General features: G+C 39.4%; 1 protein-coding gene and 1 pseudogene across 7 annotated transcripts in view; one reads left to right on the top strand and one right to left on the bottom strand.

Moving 5' to 3' along the window:
* Positions 1-13,825, top strand: part of fto (FTO alpha-ketoglutarate dependent dioxygenase) — a 439,188-nt gene that overhangs the window by 38,202 nt on the left and 387,161 nt on the right. The window lies entirely within an intron of this gene.
* On the bottom strand, positions 10,611-10,666 carry LOC144493250 (U6 spliceosomal RNA; annotated as a pseudogene).

Here is a 13,825-nt window from a genome sequence, read left to right on the forward strand (position 1 = left end):
AGCTCTTGTTTCCTTTCTAAGTGGAAAGGATCTCTCTGCCTCTACCCTGTCAAGCCCCTTCATTATCTTTTATGTCTCTATAAGATCTCCCCTCAGCCTTCTAAACTCCAACGAGTACAGGCCCAATCTACTCAATCTTTCCTCATAAGCTAACCCCCTCATCTCCGTATCAACCTGGTGAACCTTCTCTGTACTCTCTCCAAGGCCAATATATCCTTCCGCAAATAAGGGGACCAAAATTGCACACAGTACTCTAGTTGCGGCCTCACCAGTACCTTGTACAATTGCAGCAAGACCTCCCTGCTTTTATACTCTATCCCCTTTGCAATAAAGGCCAACATTCCATTTGCCTTCTTGATCACCTGCTGCACCTGCAAACTGTGTTTTTGCGATTCATGCACAAGGACCCCCAGGTCCCTCTGCACAGTAGCATGTTGTAATTTTTCACCATTTAAATAATAGTCCATTTTACTTTTATTCTTGAGTCGGTTGGCACCTGGGCAAACATTTTAATGCATTCCTTCGTATATTGACATGCTTGCTAAAAACATGTTGGGCTACACGTATAATTGTTGCTGATTCTTTGAAATAAAATGGCGATGTTCTGCAAAATCTATTTTGCACATTATTAAGAAAAGTAGTTTACAAAAATATTTTCCAAGTTTTCACAATTAGTATTAGAATTTATAGACTGTAACGTGTGCATATTGTCTTTGGACTCTCTTAGCTTATGCAACAGTGTTTAGCAAAATTAGCAAGGCCATACACCAGCAGCAATATGCATGGCTCAGCCATAATATTGACTATGGACAATATTAATGGCCCAATAATTGAGGAATAGTAGTCACTGCTCACTTTCAGTGGTCTAAATAACAAAAATCACTGCACAGGGACCATGCAAATGCAGGTAAAAACCTGATAAAGCATGACAAGCATGTTCTGTCTTTTAGACTATTAAATCCCTGTTGCTAAAATTACTTTGGCCAATAATTTCAGCATCATTACACTAATGGATACAACAAATGAAGTAGAACCAAACCATATACTTCATTACCAGGGGGAACAATTTTTTTTCTCATATATAATGGAATGAGTACCAAGTATTGATCCAATCATCTAGATACTAATTCCCTGTAAAATGACTTGTTATAACTGAAAGTCAAGTCTAGGGAAATTGCTGAACCTTTCACTGACAAGTAAATGTTGGCCATGAGGTTGTTTGAGTGCTAATTCATTATTGTTTCTTTCACTCTGTTGAATGCCCAATGTGTTTTACTTGGCTGTAACCCCCCGGTTGTCTCTGCTCTAAATAGATATCTAGCTTAATTATGAGTAGTGCTATCATGCCTTGCTTCTCTGAATCTTAATGTGCTCCACTGATTCATAGCAAAAAGGAGGACTTGTATATAGTATTTATACTTGAAATGTTAGCTTTGCTGTAAAATGCTGCTAATCCGTTTTCCACTTCAAAGTATTTGCCAGTGCCAGTGAACTTACTCTGTTCACCACAAATATTATACTCACCTGCAGTAGTGACAACATGACCATTCTATGCCAATGTTGACCTTTGTAGCCTAACCTAGCTATTTATTTTAGGCTGTGGAGTTTCTCCAACTCTGCTGTTATCACCTCTGCCCTTAGCTAATCAAATAGTTTACCTTGAGGGAAACATTTATCTTGCACTTTCATTATCACCATTTTTGTAGCAGTAAAGAGATATATTTTATGTCTAGGGACGGCTGTAACACTGAAACTAGGTATTGATCTAGTATATTTGGTAATTTCTTTCTACCTTGCCATCAATATCAAGAATCCTTCAGTATCTGTCTGTACCATGGTTGACCCCGCAAATAGCTCTTTATATTCCCATTGGGTTCATTTGGTATTAGCGTATTCTATGATTAAAAATTTAATTAATGCTCTATTATTACTTGACAGCGGTCGAATTAAAAAGATTTGTTGAATTACCCACTATTATTGAAAGGATTGAGCATTTAAAAATGTGAACGTTACTGTTTCTTCATGTTTCATTTTTTAAAAACTAAAACATGCTTTAAAATTCTGCTGTTACATACGATCGAGGGGTTTATGCTTTGCATACATTTGTGATTTGAAATAGAAAATAAATCAAATTTCAGAAAGACAGCAGAAGAGTCAAGTTGTCAGTTTTGTATTTCATGAATTGGCAACGGTCTCATTTAGGACTTTCAAATGTGTCTGCCCGGACAGAATGTGAACACTTTGCATGTTCTGTAAGAAGACAACCACTCCTCACTGCCTCACAGTATGCACTGGTGCATGACAGTTGCCCTTTACCGCTGTCTTTTTTTTTGTGCTTGCCCTTTGACCTCTCACTCAGCCATTGCAACAGTAACCACAGGCCAAGATGTTTGTGAATGAGTGACATCAGACGGCAGTGTGCTTGTCATTATTTGATTGTCAAAATTCGTTCAGCATTAGACACCATCAAGGCTAGAAACCTTTGTGCATAATTCCATAGATTCAGCACCCAACCCTGTCAAGGATGTGATCAAACAGTAGGTTTAAAAAGTATGGTCTGCTGCATCTTTTGCCATCATCTTATAGGAAGACGTTTGTTAAATTTATTCGGACCTATATTATGGCAATTCAGATGTGGCTGTTCTCGGGTAAAGCCTGATCTCGTGTCACTTGTGGTACAAATATCACATAGTTTCATTAAGATTTGGCCACTTAAGGTTTTGATGTTGTCTACAAGTTCCATCTGCTTTCATCAGTCAGAGCAAGCAACAAAACCGGAGTTCTGGCAAAATGGAATCTTGGTCTTGAATTGATATTGTAATGTTGACCAAGAAACACTTTTACACTTTTGCAATTTTACAATGTACATGACAAGATAATGTACATAGCATCATAGCATTTGAATTACTTTACTAGAAAACACAAACTATACTTCATTTTTTCAAATGTTTTTAATCGGCAGATGGAATTACAGTTAATGCTGATATTTAAATTGTGAAAACCTTCCACTTGAAATTTTTGATTTGCCATTATCAAGTACAAAGGTGCCATAACACTGAGTGTGCTGGTTATTTCAGGCACAGTTTGTCACGTCACTTTCTTTTCTTGCTCTGCCACTTTTGTTCTTTCCAATTGGACAAAAGGATTATTTACATAAGCTTCCATACCGTTGAATAGCTCTATTAAAGTAAAACTTTAATGGTCCTCTTAATTGTTCAATTCTTGCAGTTGCACATTTAAAGTCAATATTGGGGAAATTTAAGGTAGTAAGCAAGCAGAAGTGAGTGCTTTAAAGATAAATTAACAAGTGCCTGGTAAATTAAAATATTCAGTCGTCATATTCAATTTCCTGTTCATTTTAGCATTTAATAGGACTCCGTATTAATTTGAATTCAATTAATGCTATTTTTCCCAAAACTACTGCAGCTAATTTTTTTTAAAAAAAATCATTCATGGGATGTGGGGATCGCTGGCCAGGCCAGCATTTATTGCCAATCCCTAATTGCCCTTGAGAAGCTGAAGGTGAGCTGCCTCTTTGAACTGTTGCAATTCATGTGGTGTAGAGAGGGAGTTTCAGGATTTTGACCCAGTGACAGTGAAGAAATGGTTATGTATTTCCAAGTCAGAATGGTGTGGTTTGTAGGGGGATTTCAGGTGGTGGTGATCCCATGTGTCTGCTGTCCTGGTCTTTCTAGATGGTTGCAGTCATGCGTTTGGATGATGCTGTCTAAGGAGCCTTGGTTAATTCCTGCAGTGCAGCTTTTAGATGACACAAACTGTTGCTCATGTGTCGGTGATAGAGTGACTGTGGATGGGGTGCCAATCAAGTGGGCTTCTTTGTCCTGGGTGGCAGATCCTAGACTTCCCAACTCACAGACCGCATTCAGTAAGGCTGGGCAACAACACCTCCACGATCATCCTTAACACCGGTGCTCCACAAGGCTGTGTCCTTAGCCCCTTACTATATTCCTTATACACCTTTGACTGGCCAAATTCCCTTCCAATTCGATTTTCAAGTTTGCTGATGACACCACCTTTGTGGGTCGAATCTCAAACAATGATGAGATGGAGTACAGGAAAGAGATAGAGAATCTGGTGTGATGACAATCTCACCCTCAATGACAACAAAATGAAGGAGATAGTCATCGATTTCAGGAAGCGTAGTGGAGGGCAATCCCCTGTCTACATCAATGGGGATGAAGTAGAAATGGTCGAGAGCTTTCAAGTTTTTAGGTATCCAGATCACCAACAACGTGTTCTGGTCCCTCCATGCGGACACTATAGTTAAGAAAGCCCACCAATGTCTCCATTTTCTCAGGAGACTAAGGAAATTTGGCATGTCCACTATAACTCACCAACTTCTACAGATGCACCATAGAAAGCATTCTTTCTGGTTGTATCACCGCTTGGTACGGCTCCTGCTCTGTTCAAGACCGCAAGTAACTACAAAGGGTCGTGAATGAAGCCCAGTCCCTCACTCAAACCTGCCTCTCATCCATTGACACTGTCTACACGTCCTGCTGCCTCGGAAAAGCAGCTAACATAATCAAGGACCCCATGTACCCCGGACGTGCACTCTTCCACCACCTTCGTCGGGGAAAAAAATACAAAAGTCTGAGATCACTACCAACGACTCAAACAGCTTCTTCCCTGCTGCCATCAGAATTTTAAATGAACCTACCTTGCATTAAGTTGATCTTTTTTTACACCCTAGCTATGACTGTAACAGTACATTCTGCACTCTCTCCTTCCTTATGTACGATATGCTTTGTATAGCACATAAGAGAATACTTTTCACTGTATACTAATACATGTGACAATAATAAATCAAATCAAACCAAACCAAACTTGTGTGCTGTAGGAGCTGCACTCATCCATGCAAGTGGTGAGCATTCCATCACATTGCTGACTCGTTCCTTCTAGATGGTCAGGCTTTGGGGAGGCAGGAAATGAATTACACACGACAGGATTTCTAGCCTCTGACCTGTTCTTGTAGTCACAGTATTTGTTTAGTTTGACCAGTTCAGTTTCTGGTCAATGATAATCCCCAGGATATTGATAGTGGGTGATCCAGTGATAGTAAAGTCATTGGATGTCAAGGGAAAATGGCTACATTCTCTCTTGCTAAGCCTGAATATTGTCGAGGTCTTGCTGCAGTTTGACATGGGCTGCTTCAGTACGTGAGGAGTCATGAATGATGCTGAGTATTGTGCAATCATTAGTGACCATCCCCAATGCTAGGGGAGCTGATGGCGGAGTGGTATTGTCCCTGACCTATTAATCCAGAGACCCACGGTAAAGTTCTGGGGACCCAGGTTCAAATCCCACCATTCAGTAAATAAAAATCTGGAATTAAAAGTCCAATGGTGACCATTAAACCATTGTCAATTGTTGTTTTAAAAAAAAACATCTGGTTCACTAGTGTCCTAATCTGACATCCTTATGTGGTCAGGCCTACACGTGACTTCAGATCCACAGCATGGCAGTTGACCCTTAAATGCCCTCTGAAATTGCCTAGCAAGCTGCTCATTTGTAGCAAATTGCTATTAAGTCAGTAAGGAATGAGACCGGACGCACCAGCTAGTAAGGTACCCTAAGTACCGAAACAACAAAACCTTGTTGATCCTGCAAAGTCCTCCTTACTAACATCTGAGTCTTGTGCTGAAATTGAGCGTGCCATCTCACAGACTGGTCAGGCAACAGCCTGACTTGGTCATACTCATGGAATTGTATCTTACAGATAAAACCTCAGACATCACCATTCCTGGGTATGTCCTGTCCTACTGATGCACAGCCAGGAGGGAGTTGTCCTGGAAATCCTGAACATTGGCTCTGAAGTCTCATGACATCAGGTTAAACATGGGCAAGCAAACCTCCTTGCATTTTACTGGAGAAGGAGGCTCCACAAAGATAAGACAGAAGCAGTTGCAACAATCTTCAGCCTGAAGTGCCAAGTAGAAGATCTATCTTGGCCTCCTGAGGAGCCCAACATCACAGGTGCCAGTCTTCAGCCAATTTGAGTCACTCCACGTGTTAATCAAGAAATGGCTGAAGGCACTATATACTGCAAAGGCTGTGGGCCCTGACAGTATTTCAGAATAATACTGAAGACTTGTGCGCTAAAACTTGCCGCGCCCCTAGTCAAGCTGTTCCAGTACAGCTACCAGCACTGGCATCAATCCAGCAATGTGAAAATTTGCCCAAGTATGTCCTGTACATAAAAAGGACAAATCCAATCTGGCCAATTACCATCCTATCAGTCTGCTCCTGATTTTCAATATAGTGATGGGAGGGATCATTGACAGTGCAACCAGATAGCACTTGCTGAGCAATAACCTGTGCACTGACGCTCGGTTCTTCTAGTGTCACTCAGTTCCTGAACTCATTGCAGCTTTGGTTCAAACATGGACAAAAGAGCTGAACTATAGAGGGGACATGAGAGTGACTGCTCTGCCCATAAAGGCAGCATTTGACCAAATATGGCATTAAGGCGCTCCAGCAAAACTGGAGTCAGTGGGAACCGAGGGGAAAACTGGTTGGTGTCATATCCTGCACAAAGGAATATTGTTATAATAAAAACAGAAAATGCTGGAAAAACCTTGTGGTTGTTGAATGTAAATCTTTTCAGTTCCAGGGCATCATTTCAGAAGTTCCTCAGGGCAGTGTCCCAGGGAGGCATGGTTACTTCTTGTCTTCACACTACTTGTACCATCCACTATAACAGGAACATTGCTTAAACACTAACACATCCACTGTGGTGTGAATTGTACTATCTGTAGCAATTTCTTAAATACAGAAATTCGAATTTCCAGTCCTGGACCAAATTCACTTCTTCACCATGATAAATGGAAGTGAATTTAAAAACAAATGTAGTTTGTACATTAATAGACACAACTAAAGCTCCTGAGAACTATTCAATAATAAAATGTTGATGTTACTCATTGTATCACTTAAGTAAATGGAGGGAGGAGATTTTCCATCTCCTCCTTCAATTTCTATATCAAATGTAAGACCAGTTAAGCAATATATGTGCCAGATGCAGGAACAACGTAAGATAGTGGACTCTTAGTCCATCCTCCTAGCAAATATATTTGTTCAAAAACTTCATATTTTCAATTTATTCTCCTTACTTTTCCATTTGCATCATTTTGTGGACTTGTATATGCTGTAAAATGTATCAAAATTGTACCAGTGAATTCTATGTTATAAACTTGGGGTTTATGTTAACCTGTTAATCTGAATTCCTAAGATTCTGACAGATTTCACCCCGGAGTGGACTGCTCTTGAAAACTTGATGGATTTGCACAGGTTTTGCTTGGCCTGTTTTTGCTTTGTTGCAATGTTGGCATTTGTTGAGAGAGCCATTTATGAGTGTTTGATATTTTGCGATATTAATATTTTCCCTGAATTAAGAGGAATTTGTAACATTATAGTTAGAGCATCTGCAATGTTCTCACCTACTTCCTTGAAAAGCCTGGGATGGAAACTATCTGGTCCAAGGGATTTGGCACACTTTCATGCCATTATTTTTCATTATTGATATTTTGCTTATGTTAACTTTGGTGGGTTTCCATTGCTCATTCAATATTAATTTCCTTGGGCTGTCCAGTGTGCTGTCATCTCCTATTGCAAAAAGTGGTGCAAAGTAATCTCATTTGTTACAACACAGAGGAAACCATTTGATCCATTGTGTCTGCACCAGCTCTCTAGGCTCAATTTACTTAGTGCCACTCCTCCACCTTTAGCTCCATGTAGCCCTATATATTCTTCCTTTTCAGATGATAATCCTAGTCACTTTTGAGTGCCTCAATTGTACTTCTCTCCACTGCATTCTCAGGCAGTGGATTCCAAATCTTGTAAAATATTTTACTCATGTTATTGCTTATTTTGCCAATCACCTTATCTATGTCCTCTTTGTAATCCTATTATTCAACATATCCACTGTTTCCTTGTTTACATTGACACTATCAGTAATATTAGTTTCAAGGGGTTCATGTTGCTCTGGGTCACCCTCTCTTTCATTATATAAATAGTGAAATGTTTTGTGGGTTTTTTTTACATCCCTTGCACATTTAGTTTTATGAACTTTCTTGGTAACTTTAAATTGTTCTTTCAGCCTTTGCTTCTTGTATCTCTCACCCATTCATCAGGATTTGTGCTTTTATTTTGCATTTTTGTGTGCTTTTTATTTTATGTTCTGTTTTTCTTACTACTTTAGTTGTACATGGCTGTTAACTTTTGGCAAATAGAATTATGGCCCCTTCTCACTTTGTTGAACACTTCCCATTTTATCCAGTAATAGATTTGCCCACTTTACAGCGGACTCTGCTTCATTGAATTGAAGTCAGCTTTACCTATATCTAAAATCTCAGTAGCTGTTTCCATTTAATCCTTTCAAACATCACAAGAACTTGACCATTTTATGATTTATAAGATAAATGTTAACTATTTGGCTGTTAGCTGCATTACTTGTTACTAAATCAAACATGGCATGCCCTTTTGTTGGTTCTATGACATTGTTTGTAAAAGCTATCCCGAACACACTGAAGAAATTTACTATCTGATATGAACTTGTCTGCTTTTCCAATGTACGTTAAAGTTAAAATCCTCCATTAAAACCACTGTGCCTTTCCCATATGCTTAATCTCTATACATTGTACTCCTTTACAGCTGTGAGCAGATGGCCAGTACACAGCTCTGCTACAGTCTTAAATTGATTCCTGTTTGTTAACTCACTGCCTAAAGTCTTCACTGCCTGCTTACCCCTCGTATTCTTTCATCAAAGTGATTTCATTCTTCATCACTAAGGCACCCATTGTGCCTTTCTTTCCTATAGACCTCATAACCTGACATATCTGTATAGATGTTATAACCCGGCATATTTATCGAACCATAGAATGGTTATAGCACAATATTTGGGAGAAATATAGATTATTGGAAGAGCAAAAGGATTTTGGGCTTCAGGTTCACAAAACCTTAAAGTAGCAACTCTTACACTTATAAAAGAGCTGATAAGTAAAGATATATGAGTGTTTCCTCCAGGTGCTCTGGCTTCCTCCCACCGTCCAAAGATAGGTGTATTGGCCATAGTAAATTAACCCTTAGTGTGTGTGTGTGTGGTGGGGGTAGCAGGGTAAACACGTGGGGTTGCAGGGTTAGGCCTGGACGGGATTGTTGTCTGTACAGGCTCGATGGGCTGAATGGCTTCCTTCTGCACTGGGATTTTGTGGTCCGATACAATATAAAAGTCAAAATAATTTTAATCTATATACAATGTCATGTCCACAATTGGAATATGGTATCAGCTGCTGTTCAACTGTTAGAGCTGTCACTTCCTGAAAAAGAAGGTTGTGGGTTCAAGTCCCACCTAAGTCATGAGCGTATAATCTAGATTGATGCTTAAGCACAACACTGAAGGAGTACTGCATTGTTGGAAGTGCTGTCTTTTGGTTGAGGTCCGTGGTAAAGAGGCCATGACACTATTTCAAAGACAAGCATGGAATTCTTGGTGTTCAGGTCAATATTTATCTCTCAACCAATGTCACTAAAAACAGACCTGGTCATTATGACATTGTTGTTGTAGAACCTTACTCCGCACAAATTGTCTGCCATGTTTCTGATATTACAAAGATGCCCTATGAGGAATAGCAAATATGAAAAGTCATTTGGGACAGTTTGCAGCAGGAGAGAGGGGACTATCGGGTGATTAGATAAGATTTGTTTGAAATAACAAAAGGATGGAAGAGTAGATAAGCTGTTTTCTAGTTGCTGTGTGGTCTATGAGAGTGGTTTTCAATCTGTGCCACCTGAGAATCGTGCAAGTGTGCCGTGGACATTTAACACATAAAGGAATCATCGCGCCACTTCGGCTAAAACAATTGCAAGCAGATCTAAAAATGTTGAGCGCATGACACCATCCCACACAAACAAATCTGCGAAGCTTTTCGTCCAAATGGTGCTCACCGAATTTTTATTAAACTTTTATAACAAAAGAAAACCGTCTCGCTCCAACAAATGGGAATGAACAATATTTTATCTTTCCCCCAAAATCCGGTTAAAATCCACGGGATTGATTGTCACATTCACATTGTCCAGTAAAATCTCAGGCACAGGGAAGTCGCCGATGCGATGGGTGTACGTCGGTGCAACAGGTCAATTTTTGAATTTGGGGCAATCAGAAAATCAAAGTCGAGCAGAGACGACCAACTCCGTTCTGTCTGAGCTGGGCTACTCAGCAAAACTCATCGCATGGTGTTTATACTCATTAGAACCGGGTACAACTACCAACATCACCACTGCCGTTTTGATTAAATTCCTTAAAGAGCAAACTATCTATTTCAAGGTATAGTTATCCCAAATAAATTAGTAAACACTATATAGCTGAATGAAGATATTGAAATAAATGCGGCTGATGTACGAAATTGTTTAATGTTATACACATTCAAGGTATAGCCTTCAAATATTTCGCTATTTGAGCTTGGTGTTACTTTAAAATGTTTGTAAATATCGATGATATGTGCATGGATTGTGATAAAGCCATCCATTCATTTTTTTGTCAATGAAACCTGAAATGCCGCCAAGGAAGTACTAACGCTGGCAAATGTATAAAGTGCTAATCTTCTCTGTATCGTTCCAATTTTAGTATATGTGCTGCCGAAGCGAGCACAATTTGTAAAGTGCTGAAGCTAACGTTTTCAGTTCAAGTGCTTCTCTGCCCAATGGTGTTAAATGGATGGGGTTTGGTTTCTGGTAATTACGTCTTGGCCTGGCTGATCAGCGATGTACTTTCAATTTCAATAGGTTGACACTAAATACCAGAATGAACAAATAGCAAAATTTGTTGTGCACAACCCGGTTTTGTGAATGTGTGCATTTCTTTTGACCATTAGACCTTTTAAAAAAGTGTTCCATTCTAGTTCAGCTTGGACATGATTGAAACCTTCTCATAGCTGCGAACAGTTGAGCAGTGCAATATTTAAACAGTAAATAAATGTGATGTTTATGAGCAATCAATTCAGCTGAAAAAGTGGGTGTGCTGTGGAATTGTTTGTCTCATGGAAGTGTGCCGCGTTGTTAAGGTTGAGAACCACCAGTCTCGGACAAGAGCACCAAAAGAGAGAGAAATCTATTACATGAATATTATGAAGGTATGGCATTCACTACCAGAGTTGTGATTGAAGTGAAGATCATGTCAGTATTGCTTTACATATATTCATTCGGTCACTTGTCATGACAAATTTTCAATTTCAGTTTGACAAGGGCTGGCCTCAAAATCTGAAGAAACAGGACAATCTTTTCCATTATTGAGTTGCACTCCCTACGCTATGGAATCTGATTCTACTTTGCTCTAGTCTCAGATCAAGCCCTGACTTCTGATTCCGCCTACATTTACATCATAACTGCATTGGTGATGTGAAGCAAAATGTCTTTGTACCTATACTGCCATGCAGCAGAATTATACTTTCTTGGAGCAGAGATTGCTATCATTGCTATTAATCGAGGCAAGCAAAAGTAGTGTTTGATGGTAGTACAAAACAGGTGATAGCAAGTTGGCAGCATGTTTTACACATACCTACATTTTCTCTTCCTTTGCCATTGTGAAGTTGAACCAGGATTGAATTACAGATCTTAACATTCCCATAAATCTGAATTTAAGCTTAGTCAATGTTATAACAGCTTATTCTTTGCAGCTTTAACTGCTCAACAGAGATTCTAGCTAGCAATTAAATTCAATGTTTTAGAATGCCTTGCCCTTCCAAAAACATCAGAATTTTATCTCCCTTGAGGCAAGTTTCCACAGCAGAGTATATTACTTACTTAATTCATCCCAAGATTTATTCAAGCAGAATATATTGTCTACATAATAACATTTTGTTAATAGGTTCATGTATAGCAATGATACAAACATACTTTTATTTCTCTCAAATCCCCACCACACAAAAGTTTTAGATCAACAGTAAGCTCAAGGTGAGATAGTTGAAGATTTGAAAAAAGAGCTTGAGTGTCTAGAATTACTTAGACAGTATGTTGGGTGCAAAGTGTCAATATCAGAGTGCAACAGCAAATAACTTGTTTCAATGGCATATAGATGCTTGCAATATATTTGCATTGCCCATCTGAACCTCGATCAGTTCCATGGGTGTTAGCTTAATCTTAATATCTCACCTAAGTACTTAATTATGAGAATCTTAATCAGTGTTTAGGGTATATAACTGCATGCTGATGAGGGGGAGGCCTTCATCTTATCTAAATTCAATGTCATTTTTATGTACTTAGCAGGGGTTGCTAGATAAGGCTGTGTTCTCAGCCCCTTACTATACTCCTTATACACCTATGACTGTGTGGCCAAATTCCCCTCCAATTCGATTTTCAAGTTTGCTGAAATTCACCGTAGTGGGTCGGATCTCAAGCAAAGACGAGACAGAGTACAGGAATGAGATCGAGAATCTGGTGAACTGGTGCGACGACAATAATCTCTCCCTCAATGTCAACAAAACAAAGGAGATTGTCATTGACTTCAGGAACCATAGTGGAGAACATGCCCCACTATGAACAAGCAACGGGGACGAAGTAGAAATGTTCGAGAGCTTTCAAGTTTTTAGGTGTCCAGATCACCAACAACCTATCCTGGTCCCCCCATGCCTACACTATAGATAAGAAAGCCCACCAACGCCTCTATTTTCTCAGAAGGCTGAGGAAATTTGGCATGTCAGCTACGACTCTCTCCAACTTTTACAGATGCACCATAGAAAGCATTCTTTCTGGTTGTATCACAGCTTGGTATGGCTCCTGCTTTGCCCATGACTGAAAGAAACTACAAAAGGCCATGAATGTAGCCCAATCCATCACGCAAACCAACTCCCGTCCATTGACTCTGTCTACACTTCCTGCTGCCTCGGCAAAGCAGCCAGCATAATTAAGGACCCCACACACCCTGGACATTCTCTCTTCCACCTTCTTCTGTTGGGAAGACGATACAAAAGTCTGAGGTCATGTAATAACAGACTCGAGAACAGCTTCTTCCTTGCTGCTGTCAGACTTTTCAATGGACTTGACTTGCATTAAGTTGATTTTTCTCTACCCTCTAGCTATGACTGTAACACTACATTCTGCACTCTCTAGTTTCCTTCTCTATGAACGGTATGTTTTGTCTGTACAGTGCGCAAGAAACAATACTTTTCACTGTATGTTAATACATGTGATAATGATAAATCAAATCAAATCAAAATAATGATCAGAAGTGGAACCAATTTTCCCTTTCCTAATCAGGAACTGCTAAGGTCCAAGTTAAGGCATGTCTAACAACTGAGAATATCTAACTCAATACAAAGCAGGGATCAAACCTGGGGATTTAGCTGGTTACCATATAACTCGGTATCTTGTTTGACCTTGCACATTTCTCACCATGGTTATTATCTTTGACATCAATGCCATTGTGTGTCATGCAAAGTTCAGGAATTGTGAGCCTCTGTAATTGGACAGGGAAGAATTTTGTAACAATGTATTATTTGCATCTTCATGTTACATTAGGATTATTTATATATTTCAATTTGCATAATTATAAAATTAATCTTGAAATGAAATTCACTTTCTCCCTATCATCCATTTAATAATTTTCAGACAAAGCTGGCATTTATTTATTGTTAGAAGTCTCACAACACCAGGTTAAAGTCCAACAGGTTTATTTGGTCGCAAAAATGAAGTTTTGCTACCAAATAAGCCAGTTGGACTTTGGCCTGGTGCTGTGAGACTTCTTACTGTGTATACCCCAGTCCAACGCCGCATAGAGTCATAGAGGTTTACAGCATGGAAACAGGCCCTTCGA

This window comes from Mustelus asterias, chromosome 4 (assembly GCF_964213995.1).
Source record: "Mustelus asterias chromosome 4, sMusAst1.hap1.1, whole genome shotgun sequence".
NCBI lineage: Eukaryota > Metazoa > Chordata > Chondrichthyes > Carcharhiniformes > Triakidae > Mustelus > Mustelus asterias.